The sequence below is a fragment of the Aulonocara stuartgranti genome, assembly GCF_965226115.1.
Source record: "Aulonocara stuartgranti genome assembly, chromosome: 6".
Classification (NCBI taxonomy): Eukaryota; Metazoa; Chordata; class Actinopteri; order Cichliformes; family Cichlidae; genus Aulonocara; species Aulonocara stuartgranti.
Window position 1 is genome coordinate 13,648,637 of NC_138944.1, and position 24,566 is coordinate 13,673,202.

Consider the following 24,566-nt stretch of genomic DNA (forward strand, 5'->3'; position numbering starts at 1 on the left):
ATTGATAAGATTTTCATGATTCCGATTCCATTTTCGATTCTGTTTAACAGTTCGATTCTTTATTGATTCTCTTATCGATTCTTTTTTCAAAAAGGAGAACACTAAGGTCGATTAGCTTAGAACTTTGTTTTATATCTTCTCTTTGAACAAGATAGAAATTTAGGAGTAACATGGCCTTACAAACCCAGCAGTGATATCTTAAGAGATCCACAGCCTACGGCTCTTCAATGGGGTGTCACAGGGTCCCCAGGAAAAAAAAAGTGTAACTGTAAAACAATAAAATAAATATTCTTCTGTAGCAATAACAAAGTATAACATAAATTATTCTGTAGCAATTACACAAGAATATCCAGTAATGTCCCTGCCTACAATTAAACACATTCACTTACCGAAAATCGGGGGCATCTGCTGTGGTAAATGGGTGCAAGCCTTTTACCACAAACTTAGTCACTGCTCGGTGACATTCGCCTATCCTAACATAATGTGCACTGTTAGTTGATTATTTACCTGCCGCATTAATGGGAGAGGACGTGCAAACGTTACCGCTGCTGGGTTGAGATTCACGAGTCCGGAGCGGAATTAAAAACACGATATTCATTTAAGGTCATCGTGTGTTTTGTGAGCAAATGCTTTTTGCATATTCGTAGTGTTTCCTCCTTTAAATGAAATATCTACTTTGCAAGTATTGCAAGTTGCCCTGTTGTCATCCGTTCTCGTGAAGTATAACCAAACTTTTGAGCGTTTGAGCCGCCATGTTTCCTCCCAGGTAAATGACACTCCGCAACGTGGTGACGTCATTCGGGGCGACTGGAATCGATATGGGAATCGTTTGCAAAAATGGCAAACAATTCCAGGGAACTGAAACAGTGGGAACTGGTTCTCAACAAGAACCGGTTTTCGATACCCATCCCTACCTATTAGTCAGTTACTTCACAAATTAGTACATGCAAATAGATGCAGAAAATGTTGAGTTGTTGATAAACTAACTGTAACAGAGGGAGAGCAGATTAAAACTGAGAATAGGTGGATGGAATAAGATAAGAAAGAAAAACAAAAGAGGGTTCCTTAGGTGAGATGAATAAAAGCTAGTGGCTATAAAGATGATTTTTTTTTTTTTTAATAAATCAGAGTGTTCCTAAATTTGGTTAATTTTTACTTTTTACTCATAAAGTTTTAAACCAGCAGCTTGCAGTGACTTTTAAGGTGAGATGTTGGTTTAAGCAGTCACTCAGTTTCAGATTGAACATTTTAAATATCTGTTTGATAACTTGAGCATGCAGTTTGTCTATTGTTTCAGTTACATATAGCATTGCTTTGTTGCATTTCCACAGAGGACCGCACTTCAGTGATATTGTGGACGATGTTAACTTTATCAGTAACTGTATAAGTTGAATAAATACTCTGTGTGGATATCAAGTTATTTTAATTTTAAGAGAGCAAATTCACCCTATAGCTGTCAGCGATCATGCTCCTGTATCTTTAACACTAATGAACAAGAATAATACTATGCCAAGTAAAAACTGGATACATCACTACTTAAAGATGAAGACTTTATTAAATATTTTAAAAAAGAATGGACTTCATATTTAGACTATAATGACACTCCCGGAACATCAGCTTCTGTTCTATGGGAAGTAGGGAAAGCTGTGATGAGAGGTAAAATAATTTATTTCTCATCACATAAAAAGAAAGAAGAAAACAAAAATATTCTGGAATTAGAAAAAAACATCAAATCCCTAGAAGAAGCCTACGCGTAGAGCTGGGCGATATATCGAGTTTTTAAAAAATATCGATATATTTTCATACGAGATATAAGATGTGACAATATCGTTTATATCGATATAGTCTATGTTACGTTATAATTATACTTGTGGAGCCGCAAGTTTGCCTCTCTTTCGTCCATTTTTGTCTCTATGCTGCGTTACTGGGCCTCACCTCTCCTTCACTGAGCACAACTCCCCCTCCCCTATAGCTTCACCTGCAGGCAACGACAAGATGAACACGGCAAATCTCCGTTAATGAGTTACCGCGGATCGCCCCGTGCGTGGGGCTGGACGGCGTCGACGTGTTAGCGAGCTAACCACGCTAACGACCTAAAATCCTTTCATTTTCTCAAAACTCGACAGTGCACCTTATGTGCAATCTGTCAAAAAATGTTTTAGTACGACTTTGGTGAGCTACGGAGCCGCACCACTTGATGGATTGTCGGAGCATTACGGCTACCGTAATGGAGCCTCGCGGAGTAATAAGTATTGTGCTTCAAGGTAATATTACTGTATTGTGTGTATATAAGGACCATAAAAGGCACCTGTTAAGAGACACGGTTACAAAGAGGATTTCAAACTCCAGGCTGTCAGTCATGCAGTAGAACTTGGGAACAGAGCAGCCGTGAAATCTGTCTGTCTTTGTTATTATGCTCAGCGTCTTTTAGTTTACATTTTGACTGCACAATTGTGAGCTTTTTGTTGTGCACAAAAACAACATTGCGTTCTTTTATTTATGGAGCATTACTATTTAATAAATGCTAATAATTTATTTTTGAGTAATTTCTTCATGTACATCTATGCTATATGTTAATAAAAGTGCCTGATTGACATCTGGGACACAGCTTTGACTAAACTCTCTTTTTGTTCTTACCTTATGGCTTAAAAAAAAAAAAAAATCGAGGTACATATCGTATATCGCCATCCAGCTAAAAAATATCGAGATATGAATTTTGGGTCATATCGCCCAGCTCTACCTACGCGTCCCACCAAGATCAGGAAACACTGAACAAAATACGCAAAACAAAACTAGAATTAAATGAGATAATTGATAAAAAACAAAATTCTTAGTACAAAGACCATGCTTACAAAATTATGAACATGGTAATAAATCCGGTAAATTTCTAGCAAACCAGCTAAAAATAAAGAAATAAAAAACAACTACAGGTGCTGTTCAAGATTCTGGGAACACAGTTGTACTGCCTCTGCTATGGTTGGGCCGTCAGCTAAACTCCTTCCCCACATCAAGACTCTGATGACACGATTTCCGGTTCACAGGTTTATTGACAGAGGGAAAGGTGAAACTGTAACAAACAGTACAAGGCATAATCACTGTATTTATTCACCATTTACATATATAACGATAAAAATATATTAACCCAGTTTTTTAATATGTCAACATGCAATGTTCATATGAATTACTTCCCTTTTTAACTCAAATACAAACATCAAATTATGATTTTAACAAGTCTTGCTATAATGAATGCCTCCAATTCGTTTGTCGTTCCCCTTTAACTAGCTCCATAAGCGATTGCTAGCATAAACCGCATAAGCTTGGTTTTATCATTAAACTTACAGAAAAATGAACTTATTTGAAAAAAAGTGGTCTATACATGCACATAAAATATAAAACAAGTCTATACATATCCACAATGCTACCAAAGGCATAGGATGTATGTGGATGCCACTGGATTTATCTGGCTAAGGCCACCATGCTGCGCATGCCTTCTCCTTAATTCACAGACTTACTTCCTGTTTACCGACAACATCATGTCCTATTACAGACTACAGGTTTTAAGGTGACACCACAGAGTTACAATTGCATATTTAAACATTTACCAAATCCAAGAAAACAGTCTACCTTAAAAACTTTTGATATCAGAACAACAGTATATGACAAATAAACAACATTTTCAGGGATTTCTATAAAACGTCGTATTCACCACAAATAAATCCATCTAAAAGGGAAATTGATCAGTTTTTAGACAACATAACTCTTCCAAAATTATTAGACACTCAAGCAATGGCACTGGATTCGCCACTGACATCAGGTGAACTCCAGGAAGCCCTGATAAGTATGCCCAATAATAAGGCTCCAGGTCCAGACGGCTTTCCTGCAGAATTCTACAAAGAATTCTGGACAATTCTAGCATCAGTTTTTTTCAGAACGTTGTTGGAAATCAAAGAAAAGGGAAGACTTCCATCAAATATGAATTCTGCAAACATTAATCTCCTGCTAAAACCAGGCAAAGACCCTGTATATCCCTCAAGATATCGTCCAATATCCCATATAAATGTAGACCTTAAAATAATCTGCAAAGCTCTCTCAAAGAGATTAGAGAAAATAACCCCCCTCTTAATTCATCCTGACCAAACTGGTTTCATAAAAGGTAGGCACTCATCAACAAATACACGCAGATTACTTAATTTGATAGACTACTCATACAGTAAAAACCTTGAAACTACAATATTTCTCTTAGGTTCTCTTAGATGAACCTTGGCTAGATGTAGAACAAGCACTTTGCAATAATCTAGAGATTTCAGATCTATCATTTATCAGCTCAAACATCCAACGACATGAATGCTTCAAAAGCATCAACATCAGCTCTTCTCTGACAGCATGGTGGGAGTTTCTAAAATTGACGGAGTCTTCATTAATCCCATGCAAACGTACACCTATCTGGAACAACCCTGACATAGTACAAAACAATAATATGATAAACTTTTCAGATTGGAGTGGTAAAGGAATAAAATATTTAGAACATATACTAGAAGGAACAGAATTTATTCCATTTGACAGACTAGTTACACAATATGGGATCAACAAGAAAAGCTTTTTAGAATATCAACAAATTAAATCCATAGTAAAAAAGAAATTCAAACCGGGTCAAGTTGAACTACAAACGCCACCAAGTGTGGTTCAATTTCTTACTCTTAAAACCCCCCAAATTACTTTCCAAAATTTACAGAATGCTTTCTAGAACAGATGAATCAATATCACTTCCTACTGCAAAATGAGAAGCGGATTTATCAGTTAACTTAGACCAAAACTTCTGGTCTCAGATTTGCTTAAAAACCTTTCATCTAATTAGAAATCCTAGTCTTCAATTAATTCAATACAAAATACTACATAGAGTGCACTATACAGGGCATCAGTTGTTCAAGATGGGTTATATGTCTACCAACAACTGCTCGCACTGCCAAACCAACTCACCAGACAATTATATCCACGCTCTTTGGTTCTGTCCACCAGTTCTGAAGTTTTGGCGCAAGATATGTGAAGACTTATCAAAGTGTCTGAAATGTAACATTCCAACTTCCCCTTTAGTGTGTTTGTTGGGCAGCTTAGATAATGTCACTACAGATAAGAATATAGCCCATATGGTTTTCACTGCCCTATGCATAGCCAAGAAAACAGTCCTCATGAACTGGAAAAATAAAAATAATCTTAATTCTAACCAATATAGAAATTATCTATTAGATTACATTAGTCTTGATACAGCCTCTGCCACCACATCAGATCAATTGCTCTGGGCTCCTTTGATCAGCTCCATCACCTAGTGTGGGTGGGGGGTCATAGTTTGGTCCCACCTTCGCTGTTGTGATTGGTGTGGGGGTAGGGACAGGCTTAGGGCGTCGGGGGGTTCCCCAGGAGCATCTTCCTTGGAGGGCTCAACCTGGGGTAGCGGTCATGGCCTATTAAGGGCTCTGTTGGCTCTTAGGTGACGGTTTCCTCGTGGCTGCGTGCAGCGGGGCTAGGGGAGGGTCTGTGCTGACGGACGTGGGTTACTGACCTGGTAGCCTGGCTGCCCCGGGGTGGGTCCGGGATGGGCGTGGGGTTGTGGGGGTGCTCCGTCTCCGGGCTGGGGCCCTGGCTGGGCCTCGGGGGCTTGGGTCCTGGTTGGTGTGTTGCCGGGGTTGTGAGCGGGTGGGTGTATGGGGGCCCAGCCCTGACGCAGGGTGCCGCCAGTGCATCGAGCCACCTGGGGGGCTCTTCGACTGGTGGGGGAGGTTGTTACATCTTGCAGGAGCTCTCCTCTCTTCAGGAACTCACTCTGTAGTCTGGAAGATGAGTGGGTGGGTGCAGTTTTCTCTGAGGTGGGGTCGGGTGGGCTGTCCCGGACTCTGTGGGGCCAGGCGGTGCTGCTATACTGGGCCCCGGTCCGGATGGGCCTGGGCCCCCTTTCCCTGGCGGGTTGCGGAGTATGGGGGTGCCTACTGGGGTCAGCGGGGGAGCTGGCCCCAGGGAGGGGTCACTTGCCCCTCCCTTCCTTCCCTCCCCATCTCCAGCTGCCTCCCTCTTCCCGCTCCACCACAATCACCCACACATGCAGGGCCTTGGGGTAAAGGTGTGTCACCAGGGTGCAGGGGAGGCATCCCCCCCCCTCTGTCCCCTTCTGGCTGCCTCTGCCTCAATTTTATCTCACAACTTAGACATTCACATTACTCACACTCTCATAACACATACATATAGGATCTTGGGGGTGGGCACGCTACACGGACGCTTGGGGAGTGTGATTGTGTGTACAGTGTCTCTCTATGTCTGTCTCCACGTTGGGTGAGTGTTGAGTAATCACATATGAGAGCATGAGGGTGGGAATGGATGTTTGTATCTGTGTGTGCCTGTTTGTCTGTGTCCATATGTCAGGTCGGGTATCACACACCACCTCTCTGGGGACATCTCAGGCCCTCCAAGTTATGGAGGCCTATCTCCCCCCACCACTTCCCCTGCCAGTGGCAGACGCCCTCAGACATCGGTGCGTTTGTGGGTCTTTGTGTCCGGGGATGGGCATCTAGGTACACACTGGCTCACTCCTTGGTGGCTGCTTATCGGGGCCTGGAGCCTGGGGCTCACTCGGGCCACTTCAGGGGTGGGGTGCCCTCGGCCTCAGTGGCGTGTCTAGAAAATTTTTGTTGGGCCAGGTAGGGGCACAGATTTGGAGAAGGGTGGCAGATGTAATTGGCAGATAATGTTAAAAACAATTCTACCAACCGTTAACCATAATTCAATAATCCTGTAAACCTAATAACCGAATGCGCTTTTAACTCTTATTAGAATGAGATTTTAACCACTACGGTGCAAAGTTTTTAGATACTGCGTTGATAAAGTACAAGAGATACAATCAGTGCTTTGTCAGTGTTTACTCAGCATTCAAGGACAGCAATATTTGCATAGTATTTTTACTGACATGTAGTGCACATATGTTTTGGGCAAAAACAGTTTTGAATATTAAAATATGAACATTTTTAACATACAACTGACAAATTAGCCAATGCAAAACTTTATCTGTCTGTTAAAAAAAGAAGATAATCTTCTCACAAACTGGTGTTTGATTTTGAAACAGGAAAAAAGTGGAGAAACAAATGAAAAGACTAACATTTGAATAAAACCTGAAAGCAAGTAAATACTTTCTATGCTTCCTTATGGTAAACTTTGGTAATATTGATAAAGAACAACACTGGCTGATGATGAAATACAGTCAGCTGGCATGGTGACACTGCCAGTATTAACCTGCAGGGCTGGACTGGGACAGAAAATCGGGCATTTTCACTACAGACCGGCCCCCCAGGTATTAAAGCCATAAAGACTTTGAATGAAAACAAAGGCTGTTGTGACCCATATGGAAAAGAAATAGTAAAACTTATATGATTTACTCATGAAAGTGGCCACTTTCTCATTACTTTCATATATTGTTTTAGTAAGTATCCAAAACATACAAGATTCATTATATAATCTTTCAAGGGATCTTATATCTGTTTTTACTCTTGTATGCTTTTCATACAAGTTTCACACAAGACAGATACAAACTTTATAAGATTTATAAATATCTTTTCCATATGTACACTGTCTTGTTGGTATATGTATGATTTCTATACATTTTACGTCAGATAAAAACTTTGGTTGTAAGATTCAGATAATTATTTATTAAAAGTGAGATATTTTAAATGAGAATAAGAAAGAAAAGTATGTCTTTGTGCCCCCCTCTCCCTGTTAATGCCCTACCTGGCCCCCTGGCAACACTTTACTAGACCCGCCCCTGCACAGTTACCAGCTGTCAGCTGCTTAGAAAAGGATCCTGGTGTTATTTGTCTCTCAGAAACAGTTCATAACTTCAACTCATTCATGTGACCTAAAAGGTAAACCTGTTTCTCCATCACAGCTCTGATGATTCAGTAAGGACATCTCCTGGTTTCATCTTCATGTTTCCCTCTCACCACATATCCAAACCGACATCACGACCAGCAGCTTTACAGCTGTGGCTCCAGCAAACATCAGCTGATACTAGAAATTAATATTAAATAAATTCTAACAACAGCTGATCAAGCTTAAACGTGCTGCTGTTGTTTAGCGCGACATCCGCTGGTTTCCTGTAGAGATGGACCGATCCGATATTACGTATCGGTATCGGTCCGATACTGACCTAAATTACTGGATCGGATATCGGAGAAAAATAAAAAATGTAATCCGATCCATTAAATATCACGAAAGCACCTCGCAAAACTTGCAACACGCCGTAACTCACCTCAGAACGTTAGCACGTCGGAGCAGTATGCATCACGTGATAGAGCGGCTGTGGCATGCGGGACCTGTCGGTGGTCTGGATAGCATTTGGAGCTTCACTAGCAACCCGGCATTTCATCTCCGACAAAGTTATCCCCGAGAGAAGTAAAGCAAGTGTGTAAGTCCATCTCTAAATGTTTGTAAAGCATTCCTTAACAAGCGACTGCCTCTTCTTGCTGCTATCATGAAATCATCATGAAACTGCTTAATGATCAGCTGATCGGCTTTTCTGTCGCGAGTCCGTGTCTCTGGTTTGTTTTTGGCCCACTTTGCACCAGAAAGAGGAAACCAGCGGCTGAACAACAGCAGCACGTTTAAGCTTGATAAGCTGTTGTTAGAATGTATTTAATATTACTTTCTACACCAGGATCTTTTTCTACGTAGCTGACGGCTGGTAACTGTGCAGGGGCGGATCTAGCAAAGTTTAGCCAGGGGGGCCGATAGGGCATTAACAGGGAAAAGGGGGCACAAAGACATACTTTTCTTTCTTATTCTCATTTAAAATGTTTAGCTTTTAATAAATAATTATCTGACACCCAAAGTTTTAATTTGATGTAAAAGGAATAGAAGTCAATTACTGTATATAGTGACTATTAAGTCTAATATATATACCCTAGTAAGTTATAGTACTTTTTCCTTTGGGAAGGTACCATCTGTGCAGTCTGCAATTTTTTTGAAGAAAGATGTTGAATCTACTTAATATTTCTTGAAAAATAATTGATTTCTGTGCATTTTTTTTCACACTGCATCAAATTAAGGTTGATTACGTCGATTAAGCATCATGAGGTGGAGCGTGAGGGGTGGTTCCCTATTTTTTTATTTTTTTATTTTTGTTGTTGCTGGGAGTTGGAACCCTATTAGTTAGGTTGCTTAATATTAATAAGTACTCTTTAAAATACCAGAATAGGGAGGATGGTGTAGGTTTAAGTTTATTAGATTGATCAGTATTGCTGAACTATGAAATATTTTTTTTTGCATACAGGTATAACAGAATAGCTTTAGTTTAGTTGTTGTTTTAAACTTGAGTATGAACTTATACAAAATGCAGCAAGATATTTAAAAAAAACAGTTTTGTTGATTAAAAAACACTATATCGGATTCATATCGGTATCGGCAGATATCCAAATTTATGATATCGGTATCGGACATAAAAAAGTGGTATCGTGCCATCTCTAGTTTCCTGTTTCTGGCAAAGTGGGCGATAAACAAACAAGAGAGAAAAGCCGATCAGCTGATCACTGATCAGTTTCATGACTGAAGTAGAAACAGGAGAGAGAGGGGGAGAATGAGAGAAGAAGAGGCAGCTGTGCAGCAAAGACACAGAATAACTCCAGCTTTGTGTCTTTTTCATTGTAGCTGAAGTCCGGGACAAACTGCTTTCCTTCTCAGCTCAATATGAAACGTGTAATATTTTCTCTGAATGAGGGACCATTCCATTTTTAAGGAGCCGTTGGAAACTCTACTAACTAACCTTATGAATAAAGTTCACTATCAGTAACATCATAGCACCACCCTGCTGTATAGAAACTCCGTCATGCTAGCTAGCACGCAGTACGAGTTATTGTAACTGACGGTAAAAAGTCAGCACAACGAAAATAAACTCCACTTAAACTTGGTTCATATCTGACCCAGATAGACTGCAGCTCATAACTTCTTACCTGAAGTTCACCTGACACTCGGACTGGTGGCTGCCTCGGGTCTCTCCTCCTGCCTCCCCTTCCCTCATCCACCTGTTGCCTCTGTGGAAGCTCCGCCACAGCCACCACCAAACAACTGAGTTATTTTTACACATCGACCTGCATCTGGCCAATCCACCACCTCTCATTGTTCATGCCGTTACAAAAAAATAAAAAATATGCCCGGTATGCCCGATGGCCAGTCCAGCTATGTTAACCTGCAACCAAATCTGCAGCTCCATACAGCAATGTTACGACTTAGATTATAACTCATAACTCATAACTCTTATGTTAGCTGCCCTCAGTAGCCTACCGTCTGAAATATTCGACGGCTGCAATAATTCTTTAAGTGTTATTTTTTCCTTGGGATTCTAATTTCACCGAAGTTTACTAAACTCAACAAACTTAATATTACTTACCGGGACATTTATTCTGTCCTCATTTTCTTTCACCGAAAAATTGTTTCCTGCAGTGCCTCTTTCGTGCTTGGCTCTCCTACCTTTGCTAACGTGATGCACATAGCGCAGAAGCCGATGCTGCATTCACTTACACTCGGATATCTGAGCTTCACCGTGAAAACATAATCGGACATTTGATATTTGATTGAATTTTATTGTTTTACCTTTGGGGTGGCACCTGGGGTGGCCAGTCTGGTTGGGGGGGTGGCCTGTGCCTCCCCAGGCCACCCCGCTGGACACGCCACTGCTCGGCCTGGGGCTCGGTCACTCTGGCGCAGCTGGCTGCCGGCGGAGCTCCCGGGCATGTCACTGAAACCCCCTCCGCGGCTGCTGAGTGACCCCTTATCTGGGATTCTCCTCGGCTCTTTCTGGGATAGTGGCGCGGCTACCCCTCTGTTGGTCTTCCTTGGTCTCTTGTGTTCTGAGGGCCTCTGGATGTCTGGAGCCTTGATCTCCTCCATACCTGCTTCATGCAGGCTCCCCTCACCCTCTAACAGATCATTACATGTAGGAACCTTTTAAAAACAAGCGCGTTCGTACACACGGGTGCTCACATACACAAACTACACCCTTTTTGGCTCCTACCTTAAAGCACACTGTGCGCTGTCGATCTTACGTGCTGCACAATAATGTTTAACATTTAGTATTTACTGTTATATTCCCTTTCTCTTGTTCCTTTAGTAAAACACTGTCCATCATGGCTGTCAAACACACAGTCATGCTCCTGGTGGCAGTTTGTCTCTACCTACCAGGTCTAACCCATGGATTTCAACCATCCTTCTCTGTTGATGAAACTCATCGTGACATCACCAGAAAGGCAGTTCTCAGAAAGACAGCTGAGGTTTGCCGAGACCTTGCCGCCGCTGATGGAAGAGACTTCAACTTGAATGTGGGCTCATTATCATTTAAAACAGGGTCACTGCTTATGCATTCATGTTTAGTCTAACATAAATGTGAAATTTAACATTTTGAGATTTTTCCAAATGTCCAGTTAAGCACTTGGCATTTCTTTGTCTCCAGATTGATGACAACCTTTCAGTTCAGGAGGTGCAAAAGGCCTGTTTCTCCTCATCTACCTCCACCGCTCCGCTCTCTACTGACATTTTCCAAACTGCCCTTGATGAGATCTACGGTAGCAACGAAAAAGTGTATTTCTCATTGGTCGATTTCCCTGAGTTCCATTTTCACAGTGAGACCTTCCTGGGAGGACGGGACATCATCACAAGAGGTACACTTTAAAGTCCTCAAAATTAAACATGTTTACGTTCAGTACAACACAGATAGTAGATTATTTTGAATTTTTAATTAATTTCTATTCCTATACACCAATTAAAAAACATTTAAATGATAGGTGCAACAAAAATCAGAATTTTGCTTCATTAGGTTTCACTTATACTGGATTCTTAAGGTTATATGTTTTGTTTGAGATATGTCTGCCATGAAGGCTAGTGTGAAGTTGGAGAATTTTGTTGCTGCAAGACAGGTACTTGGACAAATTTGTCACATAATTCAGGTGAGAGTGATAATTATTGTTTTTATTTAAACTTGATGATGTTAAGATTTTGGAAGTAGGAAGCAGTGATAGGATTGGAAATAATGTTAGATTTTCCATACATTAAGGACTTTTACAGCCACAGTAACTGGGTGGAGTTGGGGAAAACCACTCCTTACTCCGCTCTGATCAGACCAGATCAACCACTGCAGAACCTAGCAGGTAAAAGCCTTCCAGCAACTTTAATCACAGTAAGAAACACATTTGTCTCCACTTGTTTTAATTAATTTACCTGGTGGGGTGTGTACGGACACACACTTGCAATAAGGGAGATAAAGGGGATAAATAGGAAAGATATAATAGCCAAAATCATTTTACAAAAGCACAGTTCAAACCAAGTCTTATCGCCAAAGCATAGATGGCCCACCTTTAAATACTGTATGTCACAACCTGTTTCCAGATGGTTTTATGGATAACCTTTCTCTTGCTTTGCTCCAGGTCCATCTACTCCAACTTGTAATAGCTGTACAGGAGATGCCTGCACTGATAACATTTTGCCTGAAGTGCTGAAACAGGGGCTCCTGACCTCAGGCTACTTTAGCACATTCTCTTCTTCAAAGCCTACTGGTAACAATCACATTCATTTGTGTATAACAGCAAACTATTAGGATTTGTATTATTATTTTCTTTTGTTTGCTTGTTTCATAGCAAATGGACTGTTTATCAAACCAGCAGAATGAGTAAATTGTAATCAACACTGAAACTAAATTGGCTTCTGTAGTTTTGTTTGTTTTTGGTATTTGTTTTTTGATTAGAAAATGTAAACAGCATCTCACAGTAATGAATTCCCACAAGCTACAAATTTAAATATTACAACAAATAGATGTGTTGTCCCACCTTGAATTTAATTTAAAGATTACCTAAACTCACCTATTCATTGCCATACCCCAACTATAAAACTCTTTGGATGTTTTTTGTCTTATTGATCATTTATTCAGCTATTTATCTAGGTATAATTAAATGTAATTTGTTATTTTTTTGTCCAGGTAAATGTAGCCATGGTGGTCTACTTGACAAGACAAGAAAAAGGGACCCAGTTGGGGGCATCAATAAGGATTCTTTTACATCAGATCATGGCACGTTGCACAAAAAAGCAGCTAATCTGGCAGTGGATGCTACTATGGAGCTGCTGGAGGACATCAGACTAGCTGCTGGAGACAGGAACTTCTTGCGGTACGGGAAAAATTGATCAGAGACATTCTTGCACTCATGAAATGGTTACTAGAACTCTAATAAATTTGAAATTGAAACAGTTTATATTTATTTTCATGACACAGCTTTCAAGGAAAAAATAGTAAAAAGCCTTCCTCACAGAAGATAATATGTATCTTAAAAGTGATGCTTTTTATGATGCACATGTTTCTGCAAAGATACCTCGGCATCATTCTGAATGTAGAGAAATTGGGTTCCTTACAGAATAACAAAGGGATGATTTTGTTTTTTCACTTATGTTCCTCCAGGTTGATGGGCCTCTCCCAGTCCTATGCACTGTGTTTTGTCATTGACACTACAGGCAGTATGGCTGATGACATCGATGCAGCAAAACAAGTTGCCTTTAACATAATTGACAGTAACGCAGGAACGCTACAGGAACCCTCTCAGTACATACTGGTACCTTTCAATGACCCAGGTACTTCCACTTTTATGGATATTCCCCATGTTGCCAAAGAGAGCCAACAAACAAAGCACATATACAGTACAAAAATCTGCAAGTTCATGTATTTCTCTGTCCCCCAAAAAGAATTTGGACCCGTGATAAAGACAACTGACAAAAACTACTTCAAAAAGGAAATCAACAAGCTCACTGCATCCGGAGGAGGGGATGAACCAGAGATGAGCATGTCTGGACTGCGAGTGAGTGTACTTGTATTCTATCATTGGGATGTGTGCTTACACAGTAATTAGTGTGATGTGACTTATGAACTTTTAGGATGAAGAAATGGGGTATTTGCAGGTAGTGCAAAGGACATTGTTACGTTCCCCTGAGGGGTCTAGGCGGTGAGGGGAGAGTAACAAAAAGTGACCGGGTTAGAAAAAGGAGTCAAGGAGGCAAAAGGGTTAAATCAAAGAGTTTTATTAAAGTAGCTCAACTAAAAGAGACGGACAAGCAGCTATCACCATTTAAGAAAACAAACAAAACTCAGGCGTGGTCAATAAAGTAAAACGTAAGCCAAAATGAAAGAGAGCAGCTCACTAGCTGCAAACCACAATAACACAGCTCATTAGCTGTAACCACTCACAAACACACTCAGCTCACTAGCTGTAACCACACTCATGGCACTCTGGCCCAGAGCTCACCTTTCCCTGGGCTTAAATACTTTTAATTACTGATGTGAGTCAGCTGTGTAACAGGGAAAGGTGACACCTCAGGCAGAAGAGGTGGTGGGACACGCCCACACAGGCACCTTCAGGAGGAGGCCCTGCTATTGCCGTAACAACATAGTTAGGAAATTAATATGAACCTATTGTGTCCTATTATGTAATAACAGAATGACTGTGTGCATGCATTATCAGAACTTGCTTTTTTGTTACTTTTTTAATCACTTTCTGAATTACAGTTTTGCACATCTGGTAAATCACAACAAATAATGTTTAATTCTTCTGTCATTTGTATAACTGACAGCTTGCGCTGACATCAGCTCCACCTTCCTCTAAAATCTATGTCTTCACTGATGCTTCAGCCAAAGATTCCCATCTAAAAAGCACCAACATTGCCCTTATAGAGAGAACCAAGACTGAGGTATGTGTGAGGATAAGTTGCATTCTTATTATTGTTGCACTTTATATGTTAGTTCAGCTGATGAAGAAATTGCCAAATAAAAACATGCAGAAAGGAAAGAGTATTCTTTGTTGAAATGTAAAAATAAATAAATTCTGAATTGTAATTCCAGCTTACAAAAATGTGTAAAAAAACAAACAAAAACAAAACAACAACAACAGAAAAAAAGGTTAATACTCTGGCGGAGCAAAGTACAGTGTGGCACAGTGGTGCCGTGTTTATTACTGTAGGATCACAGTAAGGAGGTTCTGGGTTTTAAACACTGGGTATCCAGGCCTGTTTGGAGTTTACATGTTCTTTCACCGCCTGTGTGTTTGCACAATTGTATACAAAATTCTGCATGGTGAATTAATTAATATTTTTTGAATTAGCTGTAGATATGAGTGAAACGTAGATAGCTGCTAAATAATTACTGGTGAAAAGGGTCAATATAGCTTGATGGCAACATAAATGCCAGTCCATTATCAAATTTTACAAAAGCTTTTTTTTTCTTTTTTCTTTTTTTTACAAAAAAGTCAGTTTTACTCAAGCTAGTCCAATCCTAGAGCAACACCTCAGTAAATAGTTTCATTTATCCATGTACTGAATGGTCACTTTAGGTCTCTTTGATACTTTAGATAGAACTTATCCAGTTTCCACTGAGCGTGATATATATAAACTGATGCATTTTTCTATCCCTACACTTTCAGGTGTCTTTCCTGTTGACAAACATTTTTTCCAGTCGGCGGCGCCGCAGTATTGATGGTCAAAATTTTTCACCTCGTGCAGTGAGGCTAACAAATGTCCAGCTATACAGAGACCTGGCCCAAGCTTCTGGAGGTCAGGCTATTGAAGTCAGGAAGTCAGATCTTTCCTTGGCCACTACTGTTATAAAAGATTCATCAGCTGGTGCTGTGGTGAGACACTGAGCATTAACAGGAATTACTTAACATGTTTACAAATTGTGAAGGACTACATTTTGATAAGTTGGGGCCAGATATTTAACAGATTTTCTTTCAAAATTGCTTTCTCACTGGAGCTTCTGTTTCTTTGTCTTTCAGGTGACAGTTTTCCAGGTAGTAATGGATCCGGGGCGACCTGATAATTTTAATTTTACTGTTGATTCATCAGTAAGCAACGTCATCATTTACATCACCGGAGTTTCATCTCTCACTTTCACACTCACCAGCTCAGCAGGTTCAGTTCAACGATATTTTTTGGACATCAGTTTTCTAAAACATAATATTTCACAAAGACAAGGCACTTCCCACCTTGTGTCAGCTTTGCTTTATTTCTTTGGCTCTCTGGAAGTTCCTCATCTGACCTGATCTCTGGTCTCTGCTTTTTGCCTTTTGATTTCTCCTGTGCAAATCTGTTGTTTGGGCAGTCAGGTGAAGGTTAAGAATGTACAGTAGTGGTACTAGTCATAATTTTACATTCTTATTTAGTAGTAACTGTGCAGGTGGATCGGAATTCATTTGCCTATTACAGAAGTGGAGTAATTTGCAAGTGTCTCACACCCATGAATTGCAGTAATAGCACAGTAGTAATAAAAACAACAACAGTCACAATTACAAATTTAGGAGGAGGAAGAAAATTCCATTGTCATGCTGGTAAATAATTCAGCCATTTTCCTCTTTTCAGGAGTGTCTCAGGAGTCAAGTCAGACCAGTGGTTCTCTGGCATCCATAACAACAGTGGGAAACCTACGCAGAATAAGGCTCAATGCTGGAAGTCAAACGGGTTTTTGGCAAATCCACATCAACTCTAACAGTCCCTACTCTATTAAAGTCACAGGTCTGTAATATAATTAAGAAATAGTCTGTAGAAAATGTTTTCAGTGGTATAATATTTCTAACTTAGATGTGGTTTCTGTGTGCGTAAGGTCAAAGTTCAGTGAACTTCATCTATAGCATTGTGGAATTACAAAAAGAAGGTGGCATCAGACCCAAGGAAGGCCGTCCTGCTACAGGTTGACTAAACAAAAATGTATCATTTGGTTTGTGGGAAACTGAGATGACCTAAATAGTCATGAAAAATGATTACATTGATTTATGTTTCTGGGTAGAAAACTTCCAACTTTTTTGTTTAGATAAACATAAACTTTTAAGTTTAAAGAAGATTCACGTACAGTCTAAGGATCTGTTGTAATAATACTCTTTTGTGGCTTGCTATCATTTTCAGGTGGTAATGTCACTCTCCTGGTCACTGTGACAGGAAGTGATACAGTAACAGTCACAAAGCTCACGCTCTTCGACAGTTCAGGGCCAAAGGAGTTGATTGGATCAATACAGGCATGTCATATTTTACACCTGATAAATGTAAAAGGTCAAAATTACAACTGAAACTACAACAGACCACAGCAAGCATTCCTAGACTTAGTCGCTTTTAGTCTGTGCTAACTGCACTGTCAAACATAGTGTTATAAACATAACTTTTGTAGTTCTACAACAGCTTAAGAAAACACCAAGAAGTAAAAGATACATAAATAACATTGGTCTTTGGTGGCTGCTTGTTTACTCTGATTACTGATTGTTGCCACCATCTAACAACTAACTTATGCATCTAAACATGCATAAGGTGCTCTCAGTTGCTATCTTTCTGTTTTCCACAGTCATTAGAAAACAGCAACTTTCTGGTAACATTCACTGAAGTCCCAGTAGGAGACTATGTAGTTCGACTGCAAGGTGAGGACACCAGCACCACATCCCGGTCTACCTCAGATACCTTCCAGAGACAAGCCTCCACCCGCATCACAACAGCTAGTCTCTCTGTTGCTGTGAGTAGTAGAGTCATATGTTGTTTTTTGAATTTCTAGAGCCAGTTTCTAAACATCTTATCTGCCTGGATAAACTCAACAACCACTGTCATGTTATTTTCTATGTCATTATATAAAAGAAAGAAGTGATTGTTTAACTTCAAATTTCCTGCCCTCTTCTATCGCTACTTTTCCAGGCACAAGCTGACAGTATCAACATAGAACCAGGCACTCGCATCATCATTCCTTTTACAGTGTCTTCGGATGTAACTGGGACATTCACAGTGCAAGTCAGTAATGACCGCAGCTTTGACTTCACCTCACCTGGAAATGTCAATATTGGTCCAAGCGATGGAGGCAAAGCCAATGGGACAATAACCTTAAGTGTTCCAGCCAGCACTAAATCAGGAACAGACGTGACCCTCACCATTCAGGCACAAAACGCTGCTGCCACTGACATCAACTATGCTGTCCTCTGATTTTCTGTGGCTGCCAAGGTAAAAGAAAAAAGACTTTAGGTGAAATGAGACTAAAAACAGTGTTTTACATTTAAAAAAACTAATAATCCAAACTAAATGTATCACTGTTCTGTATTGTCAAATGCCAAATGTTTCAGTTTACATAATACTTCAACTGTGATCTGAGGAGAGCTTTTAAAAGAATCAGCTCAGTGATGAATTAGTACTGCATATGTTCTAGTTCAAAATAAGAAAAAAAACATGATTCACTGCGTGGACAATGTAAAGGGTCATGCTACAAATTTCATCCAAGAAATCCATTGATTAATCTGTTAACTTTCTGATCATGATTGTATTAGTAAATCCAAAAACGAAATGTTCTTTTCCACAGCTGTTCAATGGTTTTTACAAACAATTTGTTATTTGGCATAGGGTCATTTGACCACTGTGCTAAATTCTTTTTGTCGCCCAGATTTGCTAAATTATTGAAACAGTAATACTACTATCGGGGTTGTACAAATTTTGTGAGTCATTTTGAATGAAACGTCTGGATTTATAACCCATAATATCAATTAAAGTGAGTTTTAATTCGGGACATAGGTTTTTTTGTAAACAATAATATCTCATTACTAGTGATGGGCCGGTCGCAAACGAACGTCGCTCTTAGAGCCGACTCTTTGAAGTGACCGATGCGAGCTGGCTCCTTATTGGGAGCCATGGGGGTTTTTTTTTCTTTGTCTTGCCCTCTCTTTCACTTTTTTTCGCTTCATGCTGCACGTCAGCCTTGTGTTTATGCTGAGCAGAGACGGGAGGGGCGAAAACGCAAGCCTCTGTTTGTGCCCCTGAGCAGAGGGGGCGGGGGCGGTAGTTACACTCATAACAGCAGTAGCACACAAAAAGAGCAGGAGGGCGAGAGAGACAAAGAGAGCCGGTATTCTGACAAACCGGCCTACTTTGGCAAAATGTCCTACCGTAAGACATTTATGCACATTTCTGCTGTCACAGAGTAATTCCAGCACAAATTTAAGTAGGAATGACGGTTTGCCACTTAACTTTGCCCATCAGAGTATGCTTGTAGGTAACATTCACAAAGGTAGCATGGTTTGGCACTTCATTTTACCTGACAGAGTATCCTTCTAGATCTTATTAACAAAGGTAGGATGATTTTCCACTTAATTTTAGCTGTTAAAGTATGCTTCTAGCTCATATTCACAAAGGTAGGATGGTTTGGCACTTAATTTTACTCAGAGTATTTTTCTAGCTAATATTCACAAAGATAGGACGGTTCGCCACTTAATTTTGTGTTGTGCGCATGCGCATAAACAACAGGTAGGATGGTTTGTCAGGTAGGATGGATTCTCAGAACACCAGGGGCAACAACAAGAGACAACATCGTCACATTAGAAAGGTATGGTAAAGAAAATGAGTAACACCAAGAAAAGAAGCAAAATCTGGAACCATTTCAATTTTATAGACAATACAAAGGCAGAGTGGAGAATCTGCAAGAAGAGACTATCATATAGAGCTGGCTCCACAAATAAAATGCACAGGCACCTGAGAACTGTCCACCCATCAGTACAATGGAAAGATAAAACACAGTCAGTTTGATATTAATATTTCTAAATGCCAACCTTTCCCTTAATTAAAGATCTGGGCGTTCATTTTTTTTTTTTGTTTTTTTTGCATATTTCAGGCAGTACGGTGTCACGGTGGTTAGCACTGTTGCTGCTGAGTTCAATTCTACCATCAGGCCAGGGTCTTTCTGTGTGGAGCTTGCATGTTGCAGGGAAGAATAATTTCCCCTAGGGATCAATAAAGTATTCTGAATTTCCCTGTGTTTGTGTGGGTTCTCCCCGGGTATAATCCAAAGACATGCAGTTAGTGGGGATAGGTTAATTGCCTGAGTGTGAATGGTTGTCTGTCTCTATGTGTTAGCCCTGAGACAGACTGGTGACCTGCCGCCTCTTGCCCTATGACAGCTTGGATAGGCTCCGGTGACCCTGAAGAGGATAATAATAATGGATTGCATTTATATAGCGCTTTTCTAGGCACCCAAAGCACTTTACAATTCCACTATTCATTTATTCTTACATTCACACACTGGAGCTGCCCTGGGGCAGACTGACAGAAGCGAGGCTGCCATATCGGGCCATCGGCCCCTCTGGCCAACACCAATAGGCGGTAGGGTAAAGTGTCTTGCCCAAGGACACAATGACTAGGACCAAGAGAATTGGGGGATCGAGCCGGCAACCTTCCGGTTACAGATGAGCTTCCCAACCACTTGAACCAAGGTCACACCCCCCCGATAAGCCGGTTCTCTAAAAAGAGCCGGAATTCCCATCACTAGTCGTTTCATACACATTTTTTAAGTGATATTCAAAAACAAAAGAAAACGCTGAAAGTATGAAAGAACAGAGATATAAGGTAGCATCTATACCAAATTCTTTTTGTTCCTGTTCTTTTGCCTTTCTGACTACTTGATCTCCTTTCTCTCTCTTTTTTCAGGCCACAGATTTGTCCGGTCCAGTGTGCCATGTAGTTAATATATCAGGTATCTGTAATGTCTCTTCCATCCTCTGTGCATCATCTCAGTGGGAGTTCATTGCTAATCTCACTGACGGCATCAATGGGACTGGCATCGCAAGCATCACCCTCCGCGAAGGGAATGGTACCCTTGATACTAGCACAGCGGTTGGAGCAGGGGGCGAGAATATCACACTGGTGACCTACACTGCCTCCTGCTGTTCACAGAATGTGGTTCTAGCTGCTGTGGACAGGGCAGGAAACGTGGGGACATGTATGGGGCAAGCTAGAGTACCTGCCACGCCTGCTCCTATAACTACAACTACTCCAGTACCTGCAACTACTTCTCTGACTACAACTACACCAGTACCTACAACTATCCCAGTACCTACAACTGCTTCTCTGACTACAACTACACCAGTACCTACAACTATCCCAGTACTTACAACTGCTTCTCTGACTACAACTACACCAGTACCTACAACTATCCCAGTACCTACAACTACCTCTCTGACTACAACTACACCAGTACCTACAACTACTCCTGTCCCTACAACCACTGCAGTGACTCCCTCGGTGACTACTGCTGCAGCTAACAGAGCATCCACTAGAGGTCATACAATGAGTGTAACACATTATGTCTGGATCAGCATTGCTTTTTCACTGCTTTTTAAGTAAGGTATATAAACAGAAATTTAACTAGAACTGAATCATCAAATCAAAATCTGTTTTAGAAAAGTAATACTTTTAACTCTTTTTAAAATATGAGCCATTGCATTTTTGTAAAGGTGTAATTGAGCATCTCATATTTTAATTTTTTTATTTTTTTGGGTGAAAATGGGAACGTGGTATAATAACGTACATTTTGTTTATTTGTTTTATCATTGCCTGCTAAAAAGGATCCAAGTAAACATTTATATTGAATTCACTACATAAATCAACATTAATACCCTCTCTTACAAAGTTATAGTTAATCTTTTCATAGATGAAATTGTAAAGTATTTGATTCATTTTAACCTGTGCACATAAAGTAGCAATTTCTTAGTGTCCAAAGCTGCATTTCATTCCCCAGTACAATGTAATAAGCAACTACTATCTGCTAAGGGAATGATGATTTAGACAACTTTTAGAAACAAAACTCCATTTGGAACATCCTGAAATGCCACCAGTGCCACCAGTCCAGACATCACTTCCGAATGAGACAGCTTGGATGCCTTTTGATGCTACTGTGGAAGATTTACAACAGGCTATTAATATATAATTTATATTTAAGAATTTTGTCAGAATCACAAAACAGTTTTAATGTGTTTAAGCAATAAATAAATGTGATTTCATTAGTTTATAACTGTCTCATTTTATTGTCTCATTCCTAAAGAGATTACCATCATGTGCTATACTTATAGGCTATTACAGTATTAGGTGACTGAATTTAATATTTTTCTTGCAGTTTCAGTTTGCCACATTGACTGATGATTAAACCTGCCTCCAGCACTATGTTGAGTTTATCCCTTTGACACTTTTGCTTCTGCAGTTTGGCTTTCCAGGAACTACTTGGCAACTGAAGGCACCGAGATTATACAACAAAGAAAAAACATGCAACAAAGAAAAACATAATTTAACCTTTGTTAGAAGCGTGTGCTCAGTTATTTTTAAGTGGTTTAACTTTCGTGGATAGAGAATAAGCAACAACTTCTAACTTTCCACAAGTACTCATTTATTTCAAATATCAAAAATAAAAGTGCTACCTCTACCACACATTACTTGAACGCACTTGTCCGCGTACACATGGAAGAATCCATTACAAAAAAGAACAAAAGGGGGGTGACCCACCAGTCATGAGACAGGAGGCACCACCATGCAGCAATACACTGTACTACAACAGCAACTGTTACATAGTCCCCACAGCTAAAGAAGCACACACCACACCTAACAGTACCCTGTACATAGAGGTTACAGCTAAGATCACAACACACACAGGGCAAAAGACCATTTAAAAATGAATTTGGCAAAAATAAAATGAAATGAATATGTACAGTGCAAAATCTGTTTTCTTTGTTTTTCAAAGAACGTGAACCATAACACACTAAAGAGCCATACAACTGGATTAAGAAGAGTGAACAGAAAAGTCTACACCTTCATGACTCAAAATTGCAGTGCACCAAGACAACATGAAATAGGTTTAATCAAAACATTTCACTTCAGATCAAGCCCAGTCATGTGAAAATCATTTGTCCATCTTTTGGGGGCAGGGTGGGCCTGAGGGTCAGTGTCCAGATCCTTTGTGGTCTCTCTGACAGCATGAGATGAAACAGAATGTTCCTTGGAAGTGAGAGAGTCCCAGTTATGGAACAGTTGCATGTTCACAACATGATAAACACCTGCATCCACACCGGAGTCCACCCAAGTGAGCCTGTAGTTAACATAACTGGGTCTCTGAGATACACACAATGGTCCCTCAAACAATGGTGCAAGTTTAACAGTAAAGTTAGACTGAGCGTCTGACCTTGCTTGTGTCCTAACTCTAACAAGGTCACCAAAACGAAATGTGGCATGTTGACGTCTCAAGTCATAGTAATGTTTTTGTCTGCCATGGCTATAGTCAAGATCCGCTCTGGTTTGGTTGTGAGTTCCCTGTGGGGAGGCTTTAAGAGTCTCAGGGTAAAGTACACCCGGTTCATCAACACCTGCTGTAAAAGGCTGAGTGATAAGGTCAAGTGGGGTGTCCAACTCACGACAAATCTGAAGGAGAAACTTGTCCCATGATGTGTGCTTATCACCTACATAAGAGCAGATTGCAGTCTTCAGAGTCCAGTAGAAGCGTTCAGTAGCATTTGTCTGAGGGAGATATGCTGTAGTGAGTCTGTGCACCGAGTCTAAAGCAGAAACAACCTGTTCAAAAAGCTCACTCACAAAAGGAGACCGTCTGTCAGAAATCAGGTAAGTGGGTGTATCGTGTCTAGCAAAAATGTCAGTAACAAATTTACCAGCTGCTACCTGAGATGTAGCTTCTTTGACAGCACTGGCTTCAACCCACTTATTTAAATAGTCAACAAACACGATCAAATATGCATTACCAGCGGGGGTGCAGGGCACTGGCCCAACAAAATCCACATAGCCTACTCTCAGGGTTTCTGGGGGACAATGGGAACCATAAGACCTGCTGCTTTTTTTCTGATTTGGTATGGTGAGTTGGCACACTGAGCATAAAGTCACATGGTGCTTCACATCAGTAATAAAGTCACACGGTGCTTCACATCAGCTGCCATTTTGGGCCAGAAAAACCTAAAGCACAGTCCAGCCAGTGTCCTAGAAACACCCAGGTGAACTGCTGTGGGGTGATCATGGTAATAGACTAGCAAGGCGCCTCTCATGGAAACAGGGGCAAACAGTATCAGCTCTTTCAAAGGGTGCAAAGCACATGTAGACTTGGGGTCTCTGTGATACAAAAGAGAGTCATACTGTAACGTGCGGTGGAGATGAAGTCAGCCGCGGAGGTGTGCAGGTGGATAGCGAATGAGCAACAGCTTCTGCCTCTCCACAAGTAGTCATTTATTTAAAATATCAAAAATAAAAGTGCTACCTCTACCACACATTACTCGAGGGCACACTAGTCCGCATACACACAAGAGCATCCATTACAGGGACAGTGCGAAGAAGAACAAAAAGGGGGTGACACACCAGTCATGAGCCAGGAGGCGCCACCATGTGGTGATACAATGCATTACAACAGCAACTGTTACAATACACAACATACTGTAACAAGGTAGCACTGTCTTAGCTGTTCAGAGAGCTAAGAGTCCAAAGGTCCAGGCTGCCTATGACAGCGTGTTCTGTCGGCCTCTCACAAGTCAGAGGTAAACAGCGCATCTGGAACTTTGTTATGTGCGCCAAGTTTGTGCACTAGTGTGAAATCAAAGGCCTGCAGGTGAAGTGACCAGCGGGCGAGTCGGAGTGTTGGGTTTTGATGAGACATGAGCCACCTGAGACTGTTGTGGTCAGTGAACATAGTAACATGAATGCCTTCAACATATGGGTGAAAGTGTTCAAGGGCCCATATC

General features: G+C 40.6%; 1 long non-coding RNA gene and 1 pseudogene across 3 annotated transcripts; one reads left to right on the forward strand and one right to left on the reverse strand.

Moving 5' to 3' along the window:
• Window positions 1–280: 280 nt before the first annotated feature.
• LOC309708369 lies at window positions 281–10,656 on the reverse strand. 2 transcript variants are annotated; one of them, XR_014277250.1, is made up of 3 exons: window positions 10,421–10,656; window positions 9,984–10,064; window positions 281–3,067 (listed from the first exon to the last, which is right to left on the reverse strand). It is a non-coding gene; the product is annotated as an uncharacterized lncRNA (long non-coding RNA). The 2 variants fall into 2 exon arrangements; XR_014277251.1 differs by having other exon boundaries at window positions 9,984–10,073.
• Window positions 10,657–11,156: 500 nt separating this feature from the next.
• On the forward strand, window positions 11,157–21,186 carry LOC309708367 (von Willebrand factor A domain-containing protein 7-like; annotated as a pseudogene). The gene is made up of 17 exons (XR_014280887.1): window positions 11,157–11,348; window positions 11,480–11,687; window positions 11,887–11,972; window positions 12,080–12,173; window positions 12,450–12,578; window positions 12,998–13,184; window positions 13,472–13,641; window positions 13,753–13,865; window positions 14,635–14,751; window positions 15,480–15,686; window positions 15,831–15,966; window positions 16,414–16,566; window positions 16,655–16,741; window positions 16,954–17,063; window positions 17,384–17,548; window positions 17,725–18,024; window positions 20,491–21,186. The product of XR_014280887.1 is annotated as a von Willebrand factor A domain-containing protein 7-like (transcript).
• The last annotated feature ends 3,380 nt before the right edge of the window (window positions 21,187–24,566 follow it).